Source organism: Chiloscyllium punctatum, chromosome 36 (assembly GCF_047496795.1).
Source record: "Chiloscyllium punctatum isolate Juve2018m chromosome 36, sChiPun1.3, whole genome shotgun sequence".
In the NCBI taxonomy this organism is placed as follows: Eukaryota; Metazoa; Chordata; class Chondrichthyes; order Orectolobiformes; family Hemiscylliidae; genus Chiloscyllium; species Chiloscyllium punctatum.
The window spans coordinates 23819996-23841944 of record NC_092774.1 but is presented as its reverse complement, the minus strand read 5'-3'; the positions used below and the strand labels follow the sequence as shown (position 1 = coordinate 23841944).

The 21949-nt window shown below is 46.0% G+C and overlaps 1 long non-coding RNA gene and 2 other non-coding genes across 6 annotated transcripts in view; 1 reads left to right on the top strand and 2 right to left on the bottom strand.

The window, feature by feature from the left end:
- Positions 1-1988: 1988 nt before the first annotated feature.
- On the top strand, positions 1989-2078 carry trnap-ugg (transfer RNA proline (anticodon UGG)). Its single transcript is given in 2 exon segments — positions 1989-2024; positions 2043-2078. It is a non-coding gene; the product is annotated as a tRNA-Pro (tRNA).
- A 2557-nt stretch (positions 2079-4635) lies between these two features.
- trnaw-cca (transfer RNA tryptophan (anticodon CCA)) lies at positions 4636-4707 on the bottom strand. Its single transcript has one exon. It is a non-coding gene; the product is annotated as a tRNA-Trp (tRNA).
- A 5447-nt stretch (positions 4708-10154) lies between these two features.
- LOC140460261 (uncharacterized) overlaps positions 10155-21949 on the bottom strand; it is a 34862-nt gene continuing 23067 nt past the window's right edge. For 2 of the 4 annotated variants that reach the window (XR_011953930.1, XR_011953932.1), the window contains exons 3-4: positions 19924-21800; positions 10155-16079 (exon numbers count right to left, since the gene is read on the bottom strand). This is a non-coding gene — a long non-coding RNA (uncharacterized lncRNA). The remainder of the gene's footprint in view (positions 16080-19923; positions 21801-21949) is intronic. The other 2 variants (XR_011953931.1, XR_011953933.1) reach the window with 2 other exon arrangements.

Genomic DNA, 21949 nt, shown 5'->3' with positions numbered 1-21949 from the left:
ATGGCACAACGCGTGCGTGTTGGGACCGTAACCCAAAAGAGAGACCGTTCTCTCCTATTCATTCAACGTCGTCTTTAGCAGCTTTCCCGTATAACGGCGCTCTGTTCTGCACCTTGCCTTCTCATCCACTTCCCAAAAAACTTCGACATAAATATTTCACAATGATATACTGGCCCAATGTGTACAGTTGAGGTGACAACATCTGAGTGGTCTCCTGTTCACTGTATCCTATGTTGAGGAGGGCAATGCTTGTCACTGGCCACTCAGGTGTCAGAGAAAAGTTTCGAAACAGTAGAGGGAGCCGGGTTCTTGGGGACGGGGTCAAAATACAGCAGGGAGACAGAATGAGAAGCAGCTGTTCTGGAAACTCTTCGTCTCTTGCAATTCAGAGAGCAATGTCAAATGTATTTCACACTAAGCAAGTCTCAACTGGCTCAAGAGGTGTGTGGTGAATGAGGAAAGAGCTGCTCTTTGGCTTGTTGGTCTAGGGGCATGATCCCCGATAGACTCTTTAACTGTGCAGACTTGTGTGCGGTCCTAGATTCAAATCCCAGTCAAGGCTGCGTCGCTTAACTTGATTTGTGCAAAAATGCCCCATTAATTTTCTCAAAAAGCACCTTGGTGAAGCGAGGTTGGGCTGTCTGGAGGATGAAAGAGGCAGAAAACAGGGACGTGAAATGGTTGGAGATCGCGTTGAACAGGTTGACGTGAGTGGTGCGATGTTTTAGGAATAAGGTAAAAATGTCAGCAATCAAGGTAGGTTGAAAAATTCGGCCAGCTCTCCTCGGAGAACCGAAGTTTTCCAAGTCAGTAGGGGCCGAGAAACAGGAAATAATGCTGTTAAAATGCTCCCATGCCTGAAAGGATCTATTGTGATTCGGCAGAGATTTAAACTCACGAGGACGAGCGAATGCAGTAGAATAGGTTGCGGCAAATGTGCAGGTAAAGTGCTGCTTCACCTGGAAGGTATGTTCGAGCCTGGAAGGATATTCTGGAGGGAGCAGGTAAATTGTGCTTCTGAGTGAAATCACGGTTCGTAAAAACAGAATGTGGCAATTTAGACAGAGTTAATATTTGTTCGTCGGCGACATGTCTGCCGGTGCGCGATGGGAGCATAACCCAGAAGGGAAACCATCTTCGCTATTCACTCAATGTCGAGTTTAGCAGCTTTCCCGCATAACGGCGCACTGTTGTGCACCTCGCCTTCTGATCTGCTTCCCAAAAAACTTCGACGTAAATATTTCACATTGATACACAGGCCCAGTATGCAGAGTTGAGATGACACACTCGTGGAGGTCTGAGGGGTCTTCTCCGGTTCTCTGTGCCCTATGTTGAGGAGGGCAATACTTGTCACTGGTCACTCCGGTGTCAGAGAAAAGTTGAGAAAGAAAACGGTTTAATTTTCTGCCAGTAGAGAGGGCCCGGTTCCTGGGGACGGGCAAACGGCAGCAGAGAGACAGAATGAGAAGCAGCTGTTCATACAGTCATAGAGATGTACAGCATGGAAACAGACCCTTCGGTCCAACCCGTCCATGCCGACCAGATATCCCACCCCAATCTAATCCCAGCTGCCAGCACCCGGCCCATATACCTCCAAACCCTTCCTATTCATATATCCATCCAAACGCCTCTTAAATGTTGCAATTGTACCAATCTCCGCCACTTTCTCTGGCAGCCCATTCCATACACGCACCACCCTCGGCGTGAAAAGGTTGCCCCTTAGGTCTCTTTTCTATCTTTCCCCTCTCACCTAAACCCTAAAGCCCTCTAGTTCTTGACTCCCCAACCCCAGGGAAAAGACTTTGCCTATTTATCCTATCCATGCCCCTCATAATTTTGTAAACCTCCATAAAGTCACCCTCCAACCTCCGACGTTCCAGAGAAAACAGCCCCAGCCTGTTCAATGTCAACTGGAACTTTACTCTGAGCAAGACTCAGCTGGTTCAAGAGGTAGGGCGGGGGCAGGGACGCCGGTGCGCCGACCGTGTGGCTCGTTGATCTAGGGGTATGATTCTCGCTTTGGGTCTTCGTCGACGCAGACGTGCGAGAGATCCCGGGTTCAAATCCCGGACGAGCCTGAGTTTCGTGAATCGCGCGAAAGTGCTTGTTTAATTTTCTCAAGAAGCACCTTCGTAAAACGAGGTTGGGCTCCCTGGAGGACCAATGGGACAGAAAGCAGCGAAGTGAAATGATTGGAGGTAGCGTTGAATAAGTTGACGTGAGTCGTGCAGTGTTTGAGGGATGTCAGCGATGAGGGTCGGTTGGAAATTTGGGACAGCTCTCTTCGGAGTACGGAAGTTTGAAATCTGGCCCGATTGAAGCTTTTCAAGTCATGCGAAGTCTAGACAGAGAAAGTAATGTAGTCAAAATGTTCCTACGCCTGAAAGGATCGGCAACGATTCGGCAGAGTTTTAAAGGCATGAGGAAAAGAACCGAAAGTGACATTAGGAAGAATGCTTTCGTACAGGGAGTGGTTGGGGTCAGTAAATCCCTAACTGACACTGACAAAGAGGCAGATTCATTAGACGCAAACGGGAATTCGGTGATCATGTTTAAAGTAATAATCTGCAGAATTACATGGAGAAGGCAAGAGAATGATACGAATAGAGACCCACGTGTACTTACTGTGTCGACCCAGCAGAGCGAAGGTGGGCCGCATGGCGTCTATTTAGAGTGAAATCACAAGAGAATGTGGGAAGTTAGAAAAAGTTGATGTTTACACAGCCTCCATACGTCTGCGCAACACCATATCAGACGACAGCAGTGAAGATCTTTGACATCAGTCTCGAACGTGCATGCCACGCGCCAGACGAAAGGCTGAAGGGGCCTTTGGAGCGGAGCGGCGCGCCGAGAGTAGGAGCCGAGTGGCGCAGCGGGGGCGTGCTGGGCCCATAACCCAAAAGTCGTTGGATCGAAACCATCCTCTGCTCTTGTTCACTGCCTCCTTGAACGACCTTCGTTTGTGATGGTACTCTGTTCTGCATCTTGCCTTTCAAACGGCTTCCTGAGTGTTTCAGTGCCCCGTACCGATACTGTCGCGAAACTCACACTATTCAAGTTACGTGCTTTTGGAGGTCTGAGTGGTCTTCTCCTGTTCTCAGCTGCTTTGGGAGGTGGCTGTACCCATGGCTGGTGGCTCGTTACTCTAGGATATGATTCTAGCTTTGGGTCTTCGAGCATATGCAGCCGTGTGAGAGTTCCCGCGTTCCGATCCCAGGCGAACCATCAATCCTTAAATTGACCTGAGCAAAAATGCCCGATGAATTTTCTCAAAAGCCGCTTCGTTAAATAAGATCGGACTGCCTGAATTAGGGACGACGCAGAGCTGCCATTGCAGTGAACACGGCGAAGGGAAATACGTGTTGAAAGTGAGAACAAGTATTGCAGATTTTTCGCCCGCGCAATCCGTGTCTGAATGAAACCTCCACCTGTATTACGCTCAATTCTGAGGGTGATACTTCAGGAAGCGGGGAAGTGAAGTAATTGTTGAACCAGCAGATCTAAGGTGGGCTGCATGGCCTCAGTCTGCGCATTTTGTGATTCTGAGTGAAACCGGAGTTGGATCAATGGAACATAGGAAATATGACAACGGACATATTCTGCCCAACAGGATACTCCATCACATCAATGAAGGTGTTTTGACATCATTCTCGAAGGTACATGCCACAATACAGATTCAAAACGGAGTATTCCTTTGAATCACTGAGTAATTTGTTGACAGTTATTCAGTTGAGGTGAGCGGAGTTGCGCATTGGGAGCCACTCCAGTTGATAGGATGAAGCCGTTTTCTCCTGTGATAGTCCCACCTGCACTCCAATTTGCTGTGCTTCCAGTCAGTAGATGCAGATTACTGTCCCATACTGATACACGGGCCACGATGGCCCAGCTGTGGTGATAAGCTTGTGAAGGTCTGAGTGCTCTTCTCTTGATCTCTTTCTGGCTGCTATGATCCGAATCATCAAACCTCTCTTCTCCGAGATAGGAATAAACTGGTGAAGGTGAAACACATCAGTTGTGGTGTGTTCCATGCGCAGGAGGCCCTGCGTTAATTCCTCACGCAGTTTCACACAGCAGCAACCCCTTGATGAATTACGCTTGGCAAAATAATCGATTGAACCAAATCAGTGTCCGCCATTGGATTTTACTGACGCCGTTTATAAAATTCAGTCTCACCGTTAATGTGGAGAGAGGCCGTCAGACTGTAGTTTCCGCTCCTTCTGTTGAATAACGATAATTTTAACTGTGTCCAGTGAGAGGAAAGAATTTGCTGTTGGTGGGAAACATTTCTATCTGCACTCGCTGTCACTCTCCTGATAGATTGAAACATAAAGCTGGGAGTCTCTGGATTATGTTGTAAAAATATCGGTATTATGTTATTCACACCGCGCTGTCACCGACTGAACGAAGCGGCTGCCCAGAGGGAGGCGGCTGTGTTTAAATCCCGTGATGAACTGGGGGAGCTGAGCATTTACCCAAACAATGGGCACACTACCTCCCTGACACAGTGTTCACAAATCAAACTGACAGCAAAGCTTCACGTGTGATTGAAAGTTTCCGTAAAGAAGACTTGGCTCAACAGATATCCGGAGTGAACGTGCTCCTTTCTTGATTTGAAATGTAAGAAGTCGACGTCAGTGAGCCTGACGTGATTCGAACACGCAACCTTCTGATCTGGAGTCAGACGCGCTACCGTTGCGCCACAAGCTCATGAACGACTGGTGAGCTTTATTCATGCTTAAGGAAAGTGATCGCGCCGCAATGATTTTACGTTTTGAATAACAACGGAGATTAACAGTTCATGTCTGTTCTGTCTCTCCCCCGTCTCCTTCTGTCTCTCGAAACGATTTCCAACTCTACCTCAATAAAAAGCTGAAAGAACTGCTGATGCTGTATATCAGAAACAAAAAAAACAGGAGTTGCCGGTGACCCTTCCACAGAACAGATGGTGATTGGGAAAACGTTGGTTTATATGCAGGAGATATTGTGGGAGGAAGACGGATGCAGTAAATGATAGATCAGGACACAGCCCAAAGCGAGGGAAGAACTGTTGGACAGGAAAGGGAGTTGATAACGATCTGTGTGGGAGGGTGAATGGAGACTGTTCGTGGCTAATAATAGGTAGTGTGTAATGACAGACTGTGTGATAACAAGGCTTGGTGTGTGTGGAAGGGACGAGGATACTAACGATTTCAGGCCCTAGAATTATTGAATTCGATATTGGGACCGGAGGATGTATGGTCCCCAAGTGAAATATTCGATGCTCTTCGTTCTGCTGGTGCTGAACATCGCTGGAACACTACAGTAAACCTGAGACAGAGATGTTGGCCAGGGAACAGGGTGGGGTGTGGAATTGGCAGGCAACTGGAAGCTCAGGTTCTTTTTGCGGGCAGAACGTAGATGTTCTGTGCAGCAGTCACCCAGTTTTAGGCTTCATTTTCCCCATTGTAGATGAGACCACATTGTGAGCAGTACTCTTGCCACCATCCCGGCTCCTTCCCGCTGAGGTTGTGCCCCAAGCGCCAGGCAATTCACAGATTGAAAAAAACATATTATTTACATTCTGAGAGTTAACAATCGATGCCCATCTCCCCATACGCCTTCTCCATACATCTTAACCACAGATATAGCCACCCTCAATCCAAAAACAAAAGGACAGCAGTGAAAAAAGGCCCCAGACAAGACCTAACTGACCGTTTTACTAAATAATTCCAGTTTTACATTAAGGCAGTACATATAAAGCCGATAACCACAACAAAAAGGGGCAAAAAGTAGCATTGTCTGTCATGATGTCCCGCCTTCACCCCGACCTGAGTCCTTTAATTCAGAGAATTCACAAAGCGCTTCGCCTTTTCTGCTGAATCAAAACTATATACCGTCCCTCCATGAGAGAAATGCACCACGGCCAGGTACCTCAAGGAATATTGAATGTTCAGATCCCTTAATTTTCTCTTAACTTCATCAAATGCTCTTCTGTTCTTAATCCAGGCTCCTGAGAAGCCCTGAAAAGACATCATTCTTGAGCCTTTGTGCATTAAGGCCTCTGGATCTCTTACCAATCTTCTTGCTGTTTCAATCACTAACTGTTTTTCTTTATAATGCAGGAGTTGCACTAGGACCGTGCGGGGGCGCGGGTCCAGCCCTGACCGCATTTTGATCCGGTGGGCCCGCCCCACACTCAACAGACCCGACTCCAGCCCCAGAAATCCAACGAGGTTTTCACCTTCCTTACATTCCGGAAGACCCGCGAGCTGTAATATTTTTCTTCTACTTTTGTTTTCCAGGTCATCCATTTGCTCCTGAAGGACCCGAACCTGGTCTTCTAGCGTTCAGATCCTTCCTCCTGAGACCTCCGCCACGGTCTCCGATGCCACGGTCCTCTCCTCCGCTGCCTATTCTCTTCGGGCCAACATTTGAATTTCCTGCTCATGCTTTTCCAGCGTGGCAGGTAGTGGTTCCACCGCTGCTTCAATCTTATCTCAGAGTTTGGCAAACTCCGAGAGTAACTACTGCTGCCCCATTAAACCCAAAGGGACTGCCCTGGGAGTTTGAACAATGGCTCGAGGCACCCCCGATGCAGTAGGGGAGGGCCCTGCCTGCTGCACCCCTGTCGGCCCCTTTCCTTCATTTGCTTTCATTCTGATCCTAACGCTGTCAAACCACAATTATAGCAGCTCCAGATGTTCAGTAAGTTTCTATTAGCAATTATTTTTCTCTTACAGATGGTTAATGAGGTGGTGGGGGGGCGGGGGTAAAGGTCCACATTGCCGGGGGTATGGCACAGAGCCCAGCACAGCAGACCACTCAAACCACCGCCATCTTGGATTTCCAAGAAAATGGTTTTAAGACCAGTACAGGGTCATACAGCACAGCTACAGGGTCATACAGCACAGAAATGGACCCTTCGGTCCAATTAGTCTATGCTGACTATGTTCTCAAACCCAACTAGTCCCATTTGCCAGTGATTGACCAATATCCCTCTGAACTTTTCCTATTCATGTGCTTATCCAAATGTCTATTAAACATTGTAACTGTACCTGCATCCACTACTTCCTCTGGACACCCATCCACAAAATCCACTCTCTGTGTGAAAAAAATGGAGGTCTTCATGTCTTTTTAAAAATCTTTCTCCTCTCCCCTTCAAAATTTACTCCCGAATCTTGAAAGCCCCACCCTAGGGAAAGGACACCTGCCGTTCACCTCATCTGTACCCCTCATGATTTTATAATCCTCTATAACCTCACCTCTCAATCTCCTCTGCTCCAGTGAAAGAAATCTCAGTTTATCCACCTGGCTGTAGGTATATTCATATCCAGTTATGATCTGTTCAATGCTGGTGCAGGGTCAAAAGACCAAATGGCCACCTCCTGCTCCCAATTCTCTCACTCTGTGTCCAGAACAGCATTGGGAGATTGGGAAAGGGGAGATATCTTGTTTGTTTTTATTTTTAAAATACACTTGATTCCCACAAATAAAATCAACAGGTACAAGTACAGCACATGCAGTATTCCTCATTGCAACTTCAAGGTTTTGTGTCCTCTTCTTCCGCGTTGGCTCCAGCACATTCGGCTTCCTTCCGCATCCCACCCCGCCCCCCTCCCCCCCCCCCGCCAATCCCCGCCCTGAGCCGTTGATGCTTCCATTCTTTATAAAATCAAGAGAGGCATGGATAGGGTAAATCGACAAGGTCACTTCTCTGGAAATCCAGAACTAATGAATAATAGGTTTGGGGGCGGTGGGGGAGATTTAAAAGGGACCTAAGGGGCAATTCATGCAGAAGATGGTGCATGTAAGGAAAGAGCTGCCAGAGGAAGTAGTGGATGCTGGCATAATCCTAACATATTTAAAGGCATCTGGATGGGTATATGAATAGGAAAGGTTTAGAAGGATATGGGCCAAACGCTGGCAAATGAGACTAGATTCGGTGAGGATATCTGGTCAGCATCGACCAGTTGGACCAAAGGGCCTTTGTCTGTGCTGTATATCTAGATGACTCTGGTTTGCCACTTCAGTCTGTTTAGTTTCTCTCTAGTATCATTGCCTTGATGTCTCATTCCAAAACTCCCCCACCCCCGTGGGTGCACGTTAACCATTTTGCGTTTGGTTGTTTGTCAAGAAGCTGAATTGCAGGTTCATCCTGAATGTACACACTTTATTTTTGCTTCCCAAAATCACTCTCAACTGTATCCCAATGTCGTGGAAGATATTAATTTTCAGGTGGAGGTATCCAAAATTCAGAGAGATGTCAGTCATGACTGTTTTGCTCTTCTGTCCCTGTCAGATCCTGATTCAGCACTTTCAGGAGAATTAGAATGGAGTGAGAACAGAGGGAGGGAGAGAGAGAGAGTGGGATGGTGCTTTCAGTTTTGTGGAATAACAAAAGAAAAGAATGTTCTGTAGAAAGTAGAATTGCTTGTTCTGAATTTCTACCCTGGGCTGACAGTGCTGACTTTTGTAACCTCGTTTTACAGAGTATTTGAAGATCTGAAGATGAAGTTTCAAAATCAAGACATGAAGGGCTTATGCCTGAACCATTGACTCTCCTGCTCTTCGGATGCTGCCTGACCCGCAGTTTTCGACTCTGATTCTCCAGCATTTGTGAGCCACTCATTCCATCGGGACTGCAACAATTTTCAACTATGATCCAATTGGTTCCTGTTTCAGTACGTTTTCAGCATCAGTGGGACTGGAAGAGAGACCCTACTGTTGCAGCAACGCACTGAGTGTGGAGCCTGAATCAGTTATCTAGCTGGATAGAGGAATTCAAGGCAGGGAGGGGACATACACGCGTTTCTGTGCAACTGTAGCTTCGGCGATGGAGAAACCATGGAAGTGTGGCGACTGCGGGAAAGGCTTCCGTGTCCCGTCTGCCCTGGAGACACATCGGCACAGTCACACCAGGGAGAAGCCATTCTCCTGTCCTGAGTGCGAGAAGGCCTTCAGTGATTCCTCTGCCCTGCTGAGGCACCGACGGGTGCACACAGGGGAGAGGCCCTTCAGCTGCCTCAAGTGTGAGAAGGCCTTCAATGATTCCTCTGCCCTGATGAGGCACCAGCGGGTGCACACAGGGGAGAGGCCCTTCCGCTGCCCAGATTGTGGGAAGGTGTTCACTCGCTCCTCCCACCTCGTGATTCACCGGCGGGTCCACACCGGTGAGAAGCCCTTCCCCTGCCCCAAATGTGGGAAGGCCTTCAGCGATTCCTCTGACCTGCTGGCCCACCGGCGGGTCCACACCGGCGAGAGGCCATTCACCTGCTCTGTCTGCGAGAAGTGCTTTACACGCTCTTCCGACCTGCTGAAGCACCGGCGGGTCCACACTGGGGAAAGGCCCTTCAGCTGCTCTGAGTGCTGGAAGGGCTTTGCCCAGGCCTCCCACCTGCTGACACATCAGTGGGTCCACACTGGGGAGAGGCCATTCACCTGCCTCGAGTGCGGGAAGGGCTTTGCTGTCTCCTCCACTCTACTGACGCACCAGCAGGTCCACACTGGGGAGAGGCCGTTTGCCTGCCCTGAATGTGGGCAGAAGTTCACAATGTCCTGCAGCTTGAACAAGCACCAGGGGAGGCACCAATGCTCCCAACAATCCGATTCTGCCGGTAACACTGCTGAGGGTCATCCCCAGGACTGAACGTCCTGCCCTTTCTGATAGTGGGTGCAGTGGGAGAGCTGATAGGTTTTTTTGTTTTCTACTTGGGGGGGGGGGAGGGGGGGGTTGGGAGTGGTGGTGGCTCATTGGTTAGCACTGCTGCCTCATAACACCCGGGACGCAGATTTCATCCTCAGGGTGACTGTCTGTGTGGAGTTTGTACGTATTCCTCCCCCGCCCTGGCCACCAGTGTCTGTGTGCATTTCCTCCGCATGCTGCAGTGTCTTCCCAAAGTCCAAACATGCGCATATTTGGGCGAATTGGCCAAGCTAAATAGTCCCATAGTGTTCAGGGTGTGTAGGTGTGGTGCATTAGTTAGGGGTAAGTGCAGAGTGATAGGGTAGGAGAATGTGTCTGGGTGAGTTACTCTTCAAAGGGTCGCTCTGAACCTGTTGGGCAGAAGGGCCCATTTCCACACTGCAGGGACTCCATGATTCTGTGAACATTGCTTCCAGTGGGCGCTGCTGCTCATTGAGCCTAGGACCCGCAAAATCCTAAGACCACAAGACCATTGGAGCAGAAGTTCGGCTATTTTGACCCATCGAATCTGCTCCACCATTTGTTAGAGACAAAATAAAAAACTGCAGATGCTGGAATCTAAAATAGACAAACAGGAGGCTGGGCACAACAGGACGTGGAGAAGTCAGCATTTCAGATATTATCCCTCAGGACTGAAGAAGGGTTCTACCCGAAACGTTGACATCTCCATCAGAAATGATTTATCAGGATGTTGTTAGAACTAGAGGGCATAGGTTTAGAGTGAGAGGGGAAAGATTTAAAAGGGACCTAAAGGGAAAACTTTTCATGCAGAATGTGGTGCATGTATGGAATAAGCTGCCAGAGGAAGTGGAGGAGGCTGGTAGAATTCCAGAATTTAAAAGATATTTGGTTGGGGACATGAATAAAAAGGGTTAGAGGGATTTGGGCCAAGTGCTGGCAAATGGGACTAGATTAATTTAGAATATCTGGTCAGCATGGACGAATTGGACTGAAGGATCTGTTTCCGTGCTGTACCTCTCTGACGACCGGTCCTGATGTAAGTTTAGAATTGAGTAACTTTGAATAATTCAATCTTGTTGAATTCACCTCTGGGAAGGTTTCAAATGAACCCCTCCAAGCGATATGATTTAACTACGCCGAGTTGGATAAAGTATCCCATCAAGTTCAACATGAATGCGCAGTTGAAGAAGTCAGAAGTCACACAACCCCAGGTTACAGTCCAACAGGTTTATTTGAAATCCCAAGCTTTGGGAGCATTTCTCCTTCATCAGTGCTGCTCCTTCATCACTTCACCTGATGAAGGAACAGAGCTTCGAAAGCTCGTGAGTTCAAATCTATCTATTGGGATTGTCACCTAGTGTTGTGTGACTTCTGACCTGTCCACCCCCAGCACCTCTGCATCAGAGTTGACGAATGAGATCAGATTTTATTCAGCATGATTTAGTGAGATATTCATCTGGATGTCCTTATGACTGAACCATCGATCCTTCTGCTCCTCGGGTGCTGCCTGACCTGCTGAGCTTTTCCAGCATCACACTCTCAACTCTGATCTTCAGCATTTTCGGTCCTCACTTTTTCCTGGTTCATGTGGAAACTCAACACTGTCAGAGTGACAAAGAGACACCAGTCATCGATTACTATAGCACAGAGACAGGCCCTTCAGCCCATACCGGTCCATGCTGACCAAAATGTTTGTCAACACTAACCTCATTTCCCTGCACTTGGCCCATATCCTTCTAAAGCTTTCCTATCCATGTATTTGTTGAAACGCCTTTTCAATGTTGTTAATGTACCTACTTCAACCACTTCCACTGGCAGCTGTTTCCCCAGGCGAACTACACTCTGTAAATATTTTGCCCCACATCTTTTCTTCCATATTTCTCCTCTCACCATAAAAACGCATCCTTGGTCTTGAAATCCTCCCCCTAGGGAAGAGACAGCTACCATTAAGCCATCTCTACCGCTCTTGGTTTGAAAATATTGCCTCAACTTCCTCTGCTCCAGTGAAAAAACATCCCAGCCTCTCCAGCCTAAATTCTGATTAGATAATAATGGCAGTGATGATTTTGGCTGTGTGTGTGTCAAGGATCTCTCATTTCTAAGCCAATGCTGTGCCTCTTAAGTTCACCTGATTGTAAAACGAATGGCACCCCATTCATTTAAAATGTCCATGTTTTCTGTGTAAAGTCGGTCCTGGTCAGTAAATAGGCAGTGGTGTCTTATATTCCCGTAGACTTCTTGTGACCGGGTTCATATGCTCTGTTTTGAGATGTATGAGTAAATCTTTAGAACAAAAAATTAATGCATCCTTTATTCATGTCTCATTATTAAAAACACTTTCTCCAATTACAGATGTGATTGAGAAGCTTCTCCCACTGAATCTTTGACTGATAACAGCATTTGTCAGGCTTTTGAAAGTCACTGCAGCTCTGTCACAGCACAGGGGAGGGCTCTTTCAGACAGAACGCATCATGCAGAAAATTCTCCCACAGTAGTCGAGCAAAGTTGACATCTTTTTAAGACATTGTGAAACTTGAAAGGGTTCAGAAAATGTTTGGAAGGATGTTGCCAGGGCTGCAAGGTTTGAGCTACAGGGAGAGGCTGAATACGCTGGTACTATTTTCCCTGAAGCTTCAGAGTCAGCCAGAAACATCTGTTGAATCAGGAAACATCTCTTCCTGCAGCAGCTTCAGACAGACTGCCTGCTAAAACCCAAACCAGGGGAAAAGAATGGGACAACTGCCCTTTCATTGTAGAAGTGTTTTAGAAAATAAAATGTCAAACCCTTTTCTTTGATTGTTGCCTTAGCCAGTATCTGTTAACCATTAGCGAAATCCTTAATCCTAGACGAATGAGAAGCTCTGCCTTTTACAACCCCTCCTGAAAATAAACCAAGAACAACATAATCTTCTTAAAAGGAGCAGCATCATCACAACAGAAAGCACCTGAACTGAAACATTTGTATCAAAGGGCTGTACAGTTAGCAGGACAAGACAACAGGTTTTCAATTTCACCAATCAATTTAAATCAGCCCCATTGGCTACCAAAAACTTATTAAATTGAAATCCTAAAGTTTTGACAACAGGACCAATCCTATCATAAAGAATTGGTGCTCTCAGTCATCTGTGTATTAGAGAAAGCATCATTTAGAAAAATAAAGAAGGGGTTCCTGAGAGGAATCGGAGGAGGCAACCCCGACAGAAGATGGCACAGAATATTCCGGAAGACACATAACCTGGTTGTAATCTGAGAGATTAAATTCTATTTTGTGTTATTTGAGTGGGACATGTATTGATTGGAACAGCATACCAGAAGAATCTTGATTTATTCCAGAATACTCAGTAGTTAAGAAGGATTTATTCAGTTTGTTAGTAGTTTCGTTCATTTGTTCACCGTGAGAGTTGGTTCAATAAATTGCTGATTGTTGATTTTAAAGTGTCAGGGACTTACATTTAACACTACAGCAGGTTACACCACTTATCACACTGACTTTACAGATTAAAGGGCAATGTGCCACTCTTTGGACGTTTCGGTTTGAGATCTTGGAGAGACTGTGTTGCCTCCTTCTTCCCAGGGATGGTTAACAAGTCATTTATCATATTGATTCTGCTCTGCCATTCAATCATGGCTGATATGTTTCTTAACCCCATTTTCCCTGTAACCTTTGAGCCCCTTGATACTCAAGAATGAGTGAATGGTGGAGCAGACTCAATGGGCTGAATGGCCTAATTTCACTTCCTGTGGTGTCACAGTTTCTCGTCAGCCCTTTCGTTTCTTGGTCCAGAAAGCGTTATTGTTGACTTGTGAAGTTGGGGAAGTTCTGGAGTTTACAGGTGCACACCATGCTCCTCTCTGCCTCCTCCTCAGCCTTCAAGTAAAGGGAAGACCTTTCAGAACAGAGATAAGGAAACTTCAGAAAGAGAGTGGTGTATCTATGGAATTCACTGTCCCAGAAGGCTGAGGAGGCCAGATCATTGAATATATTTAAGATAGGATAACTAGGTTCTTGAGTATCAAGAGGATCAAAGGTTACGGGGAGAATGGGGTTGAGAAACTTATCAGCCATGATTGAATGGTGGAGCAGACTCAATGGGCTGAATGGCATAATTTCTGCTGCTATAGCCTTATGATATGCTGATGTGTGGAGGGGTGAGGATGGGGGAAAAGAGATAAAGAGGGGATTACAATTAAGGTGAAGCTGGATACAGACACACAGGAAATACACGAATTGTACGATAAATTTCAGACCACATAGAAACACTAGCATAGAGAGGGATCTGACTATATAGATCTCCAAAAGTGGCAACACAGGCGGGTAACGTGATCAAGAAGGCACATACCACGTTTGTGTTGAGTGTAAGAGTTAGCGAGTTATGTTACAGCTATTTATTCCGGTCACATTCAGAATATTGCGTGCAGTTCTGGTCGCCACACTACTGGAAGGACGTGGATGCTCTGGGGAGAGGGTATAGAGAAGGTTCACTGGGATGTTGCCTGGTCTGGAGGTCTCATTATGAGAAGAGATGGGATAAACCTGGATTATTTTCACTGTAAAGATGGAGGTGGAGGGATGACCTCAACAAAATGATGAGACACACAGATTGGCTGGACGGGGGCGGCATGGTGGCTCAATCATTAGCACTGATGTGTCACAGTGCCAGGGAAACTGGTTCGATTTCAGTCTCAGGTGACTGTCTGTGTGGAGTTTGCACATTCTCCCTGTGTCGATATGGCTTTCCTCCGGTTTCCTCTCACAATCCAAATGTGTAGGTTAAGTTGGATTGTCTATGCTTAAATTGTCCCACAGTGTTCAGGAATGTGAAATTTAGGTACATTAGTCAGGGGGTAAATGTCGAGTAATAGGGGTAGGGAAATGGTTCTGTGCGGATTATTCTTTGGATGTTTGGTGTTGGGCCAGATAGTCTGTTAGATACTCAGGGTGGAAAAGTCAACTACAAGAGGGCACAGGTTCAAGGTGAGAGGGGGACAGTCTGGGGGAGAATTGAAAGGGAAGATTTTTCACACAGTTGGAAGGTGGATGCCTGGAATTCACTGCCAGTGGATGTAGTGGAAAGAGGCACGTTAGCAACACTTAAGGTGTATCTGGATAGACACATGAATGGGAGGTGAATACAGGGACAGAAACCACGCATCGGCAATAAATAGAAAGGTCTAAGTTAGGATTAAGAATTGGCACAGGCTTGGGTGGGGAGGGGGTAGGGGGTAAAGTGAACTTTCTAAAAGCAGGCGATACCTGTATGCTGATGAAGGGGCGGGTGGAGGCTCAGGTGGAGCATAAACACTGACAGAGGCCAATTGGATCGACTGTGCTGGAGACTGAATGGGACAGAGACAAATGTATCTATTTCAGATCGACCTGCACTTCAGCCGCTTCTGTGGACTGTTTCCGTAGGGAAGGTGCAATCCCAGGTTCAGAGAGCGTCAGCCCCCACTAGAAGTAAAGTGGGTGAGAGCACAGCCAGTCAGCATAAAGGAACCCCTTACCCTTCCCACTTCACCCACTAAACAGGGTTCAAGATGTGACTGTCAGCAATGGTAACAGCAGAATCCAACCCGAATCCCTGCGCCATCTCAATTGTGAAGTTGCTGGTGTCTCCACAAGTTGCACGACTGGGTGAAGCCCTTCCCACACACTGGACAGGTGAATGGCCTCTCCTTGGTGTGGATGTGCTGGTGTTTGCGCAGGGTGGAGGAATCGCACAAGTCATTGCTCCACATGGGACAGGTGAATGGCTTCTCCCCAGTGTGGATGCAGAAGGTGAGCAGCAGGTGATACGACCGGGTGTAGCCCTTTCTGTACACGGAGCAGGAAAACGGTTTCTCCCCGGTGTGGATCCGCTGGTGCAGCAGCAGGTGGTGTGACTAGTGAAGCCCTGCCCACACACGGGGCAGATGAACGGGTTCTTGCTGGTGTGGACACACTGGTGGGCCAGGGGGTGGTGTAACTGAGTGAAGCCTTTCCTGCACTGAGTGCAGGTGAACAGTCACTGCCCCATGTGCAAACGCCGATAAATCTCCAGCGCAGATGGCAAAGGGAAACCATTCCCACACTCCCCACATTTCCACGGTTTCTCCATGGTGCAGGTGCCCTCATCTGTCTCAGACCTTAACAATCAGTTGAAAACTCGCTCACGCTCACAGCCTGTATGTGGTGTTACTGAAGAACCCGCTGATAATTGGAACACTCTCATTCAGTCTGTAAAGCTTGTTCCAGTCACTACTCTGGTGTGTGGGTATGGGAGACTCTGAGTTTCCAGTCACACTGACGTTTAAAACCTAACAAAGCAGACAGACCTTCTCCCCTTTGTTTACAAGGCCATCAATATCCACGTCCTTGTGAATCAAGTGACTGTCAGACTTTGATGTGAGGTTTGGTCTGAGATTTCTGCCGCCAAATTCTTCTCCCGTAATATTCCTGTGAAGTGATTGCAAAGGTCATCACAGTCAGTCCATGATAGAAAATATGAACGTAATTCTAGTTACTGTGGAACATTCTTTCCTCTCAATCCCAAAGATCTTTGTGTAGATCTATATGTAACTGTAAACCAACATGGTTATGGGGCAGACTGCATACCTCCACGAAGAGTTCATATGGACTCAAGTTGCTAAATGGACCTCTGTAGTGCAGTATTGACACTCTTACTGAAGATCTACAATATGCTGCAGTATGATATTACAAGCCCAGAAACAACTGCAAATCAGACAAGGTCCTTTCAGAAGTTGGACCATGAACTTCTGAAGCTGCTGCTGCTCTTCCTCTCTCTCTGAATGAAGATTGATCTTCACCCAGACTGCAACTTCCTTCCTCTGTCCAAATATTTGTGAACACAGCCCTTTTTTTGAAGGATGGCATGTTTCCTGATTATCACAATTAAAGGGGGTCTTCCCCCTGATATGCAAAGGGACAGTCAGTCAGGGGAGGACAGGGTCCCATCTTGTGTTGTTGTGTGGAATCTGTGACAGCTGCAACAATTCATCCCAACTGCTGTACTCAGTGCTCTGACTGATGAAAGCAAGCATGCCGAAAGTCTTCTTCACCGCCCTATCTACCCATGACTCCACTTTCTAGGAGCTATGAACCTGCACCCCTACATCTCTTGGTTTCAAATACTGCATATGAAACAGATTCGGTGGCTGTTGGTATGTGTGCTTAACTTGACTCTAATTTGGTATTTTATACTGAATGCCATGACTGATGAAGGCCAGTGTGCCAAAAAATTTCTACCTGTGACTCCATTTTCAGAGAACTGTGAACCTGTACTCCAAGATCCTTCTGTTCCACTACACTCCTTAAGGTCCTGCCATTCACCATGAAATTCCTACCTTGATTTGACTATACAAAATGTAAGACCTCACACTTATCTATATTAATCTCCATTTGCCATTAACCTTAAACCTATGCCCTCTAATTTTGGACTCCCCCACCCCAAGGGAAAAGACCTTGCCTATTTACCCTACCCATGCTCCTCATGATTTTAATAAATGTCTGAAATGTCACCCCTCAGCCTCCAAAGCTCCAGGAAAAATAGCCCCAGTCTATTCAGCCTCTTCCTGTAGCTCAAACCGTCCCACCCCGGCAGCATCCTTGTAAATGTTTTCTGAACCCTTTCAAGTTTCACAACACCCTTCCTGTAGCAGAAAGCACAGAATTGCATGCAGTATTGCAACAATGATGGAATCAATGTCCTCTCTGAAGAGGATTTTAAAACAATATTTATAACTACAAGCAAATCAAGTTAGTTGGGCATGACTTTCCCATAGCAGTTTATTTTGGTTGTCCTTCATTAATCTATGTTTTATAATATATATGAAAATATTTTGAGGGATGCAATTGTTGCTTGCACGTCCAACATTTGCTCACCATCCCTCGTGGCCTTTGGACCAAGCAATTGGCTACACGCTAGAAGGCAGTTGAGTGTCAACCACATTGTAGTAGGTCTGGAGTCACATGATGTGAGCGTGCACAGACGTGCGTAGGGTTTTGAATGGTAGATTTCCCTCCCTTAAAGAACACTTTCACGACAATCAGTAATGATTGGACAAAAGCAACAGTTCTGGCAGCATCTATGAGGAGACGACAGTGTTACTGTTTTGAGTCCGGTGGCCCTTCAAAATTAGGCTGGATTCAAAACACTAAACTGTTTTCTTTCCACAGATGCTGCCAGACCTGCTGTGATTCCCCAGCAATTGTGCCTTTTGTTGCTGATCTCCAACATCTGTAATTCATTGTCTTAGCCAATAATGGTTTCCTGGTTGCCAATACTGAGACAAACTCTCACTTCCAGATCTTTTTATTCATTGAAATTAAAGTCCACTAGCATCCATGATGGGATTTTAATTTTTGTTCTCAGAAGACAGATCTCTGGGCTACTTAACCAGTATCACTAGATCACAATCTTCCCTTCACTGACAGTGACAATCTTGTCCTGAATATTTTTCTTTAGTCATTCATGGAACGTGACACTTTGTCTCCCAAAACAAACCAAGTGCCAATTCAGAGGGCAGTTAAGAGTCAACCACATGACTTTTGATCAAGAGTGACACATTCACCAAACTGGGAAAGGACTGAAGATTTCCTTCCTTTAAAAAAAGGTTATTAGTGAACAAGATAGGTACTTATGACAATTGATAAGATCACCAAAGCAGCGATAAGCTTTATATTCCAGATACATAAATTGATTTCAAATTGCATCGGGGCCATAGCAGTATCAATTTGAAACTCCAGATGTTAAATCCAGTAACAATGCCCAAATGCCACCAACTCCCTACAATCTCTAGGCTTCCCAACACTGACTGGTCTGTAATTGCCAGTTGTATCCTTTTCCTCATTACTATTTACTATTCAATTCAGCCCATTGAGTTGACTCTGCCATTTATTCAGATCATGATTATTCTGGCAAACATTTACTCCACTTTCCTGCCATTGTCCCATAATCCTCAATTCACTTACTGATATAAAAAAACAACTATCTCAGCCTTGAATGCAACCCAGGCTCAACAGCACTCTGTCATATCAAGTTCCACAGATTACTGCCCTCAGGAGAAATCCCAATCTGTCCTAAAAATGCAATCTCTTATTTCGAAGTTACTTCCTCTGGTCCCAGACTCACTCACTTTTCCACATCTAGCCTGTCAAGTCTCCTCAGAATCTTGGACATGACAATAAGTTACCTCTAATTCTTCTAACTTCTAATAAGCCCAGGCCCAAACTGTTCAGTTCTCCTCATAAGACATTCTTTCCATACCTGATATCATCATGGTCAACTTTCTCTGGACTGCCTCCAATACCAATATATCCTTCCTCAGGTAAAGGGCCCTAAACTGTTCACAGTATTCAGTTGTGGCCTGACTAAGACCTTAAATAGGTTTACTATAACCTTCCTACATTTAAACTCTATTGAAAAGGCCAACCTCCCATTTGCCCCCCTATTACTCACTGAAAGTGGATGAAGACATTCGTGGACGTGATTCCAAATCCCTCTAATTCTAAACTTTTCTCCATTTAATATTCAGTTCTTCACCTCCTGACAAACTGCATTACCTCATTTTCCCATCTGCCAAGCTTTCGCTCATTTGCTTAACCTGTCTATATCCCTCTCCAGATATCTAATGTCATCCTCACCACCTGCTTTCACATCAACTATCTCTTCTGCAAACTTAGCAATAGTACGTTCACTTTACTTATCCAAGTAATTCTTACATATATATTGCAAATAATGTTGGCCCCAGCGCTGATCCCTGTGGTACACCACTAGTTACAAGTTGCCATCCTGATCATGCTCCTTACCACAACTGTGGTAGTTAGCCAATCCTCTTTCCATGCTAACATACAGTCTCCAACACCCTGGACTCTTTGATTATTTCATGAGATGTGAATATCATTGACTGTGCCAACAACTCTTCCCAAATTGTCCTCGAAAAGGTGGTGTTGAGCTGCCTCTTAAATTGCTTCACAAATATGACGTGGACTACCACAATGTTCAGGAGTGAGTTCTAGCATTTTGGTCAATAACAGAAGTAATGCGATATATTCCGCAGTCGGAATGCTGTGCTCACACTTGTTTGTTCTTGGTGGTTGAGGTCATGGCTTGGAAGGTGGTTTTGAAGAACCACCACTCATGCAATCAAGCCAGACTGATAGATTGTGGCCCCAGACTCTGCCACTTTGACTTTCCTCATCAATCACCCTGGGCTCTTTGCTTACTATTTCACGAGATGTGAATATCATTGGCTGTGCCGATAACTCTTCCCAAACTGACCTTGAAAAGTGTGCTGATCTGCCTCTTAAATTGCTTCACAAATATGATGTGGATTGCAACAATGTTCAGGAGTGAGTTCCAGCATTTTGGTCAATAACAGAAGTAATGCGATATATCTTGCAGTCGGAATCCTGTGTTCACACTTGTCTGTTCTTGGTGGTTGAGCTCATGGCTTGGAAGGTGCTTCTGAAGAACCACCACTCATGCAATCAAGCCAGACTGATAGATTGTGGCCCCAGACTCTGCCATTTGATTTTCCTCATCAATCCACATTCTTTCCAGCCATGTTTCAGTCTCAAACTGCCACGCATTGCCTTCCAATACGGCTTAAAGGTAGGAATACACAAGATAATCAATCGTATTTTGGGTTGTATAAATCTTAGCCTGCCAGAATTATTTTCTTAGACTTTAATTAAACTTTAGTTAGACTTTAATTGACTGCATGAAATGGTTTGTTGGTCAGACTTGAATCATCATGCTCAAAGGAGACAATGTCAATAATATCATTAAACTTCTCTTTTTGTTAAAAAAGGACAAGCTCTTGATTTATTTTTACAACTTACTGGTATTCACACCTGCACATTCAATGTCAAACTCAGACGTCATAAATGAAATTACACCATTAATTTTGTTTTACAACAATCCAACAGATTAATTAATAATATACAGTGAATACCAAGGCTGATTAATGTGAAATTAAATTTGACCAAATAAAATGTAAAATTAAGATGTGAGATAACAAATGGGGGAAGGGCAGAAGGTAAGAAATGCAGCATCATAGAAGGTGCTCCTCCAGGGAGTGTATTTTACCAACTACAACTGCTCAATATAAACAAACACTCTGACATGATCCTCCGGTTTTAATGTAAACCATAGCCCCATACAGTAGGTACCATTTAAATAAGTTAATAGATACAAGCCTTGAGCAAATCCAGCCTCCAGCCGGACCCCCCGCTTCTTGGAGCTCGGACCTTCCTCCAGCTCCGGGGGGTTGTTGAGCTCCTGGGCTCCGGCCGCCGCCGAAGAAGCCGCGGGCGCCGGCTCTCTCTCCTCCACCGCCGACATTTTTAATTTGTTTTCTCGTTCACCCGGTAACCGTCACCTCCCCCTTCCCGGGCCCCGGAAATTATACAAAAATAAACAATAAACCCCACCGGGGACTGTCTCCTTTTCTTCACAACTTTTGTTTGAAAAGTTCCGGCTTTAATTTGAAATGTGTTTTAAAGGTATTTTCTGAGGTAAACGATGCCTGTCTGCCCCCCTCCCTCCGTCAGAAACCGCCCGCTGAGTCGATGAGAAAACCGCAACCTCGCGCCGCCATCTTTGTTTTTCTTCTTCTTTCCGTCTCCTCCTTCAGTGACTCGCGTCATCCGCGCTCCCTCCAATCAGAGCGCACCTTACTCCACCTGACCAATGGCGGCCGGCTTTGCATTTAAAAAGGAAGCCACAACCCGGAATGTCGCTCTCCGATTCGTCCGCACCGACCGCAGCCTTTGGGATTGGTGGAGAGGTTCGCAGGCCCCTCACTGTCCCCGCCCCTTTACTACAATGGGCTCGAGGGGTTCAGGAGGAAGGTGTTCTCACTCATTCATTCAACAGGAGATGGACTCAATTTACTGTAATGGCCTGTGGGGGTACAGTGGTCATGTCTCATGTTGAGGGGGAAGGTGTTTCCTCTCATTCAACAGAAGAGGACCTATTTACTACAGAGGTTTGTTTTGTGATGCAGCTGTAGTCTCCCACAGAGCCCTGAGGCTCAGGTTTAAATCCCACTGCTCCAGTGTGTGTAATAACATACTCAATTTTTTTCAGTCATAAGTCACACAACTATAGTCCAACACGTCTGTTTGAAATCGCACCCGCTTGGAGCGTAGCCTCTTCATCAGGTGAAGACATGGAAAACAAAACGGGCAGGAAAGAGAATTCAGATAAATGATCAGCCATGGATGGTGATGAAAGACAGAGCATCTCAACAGTCAATTACCTATTCCCATTCCTATTTCTGATCTTCTTAATACATGACAAG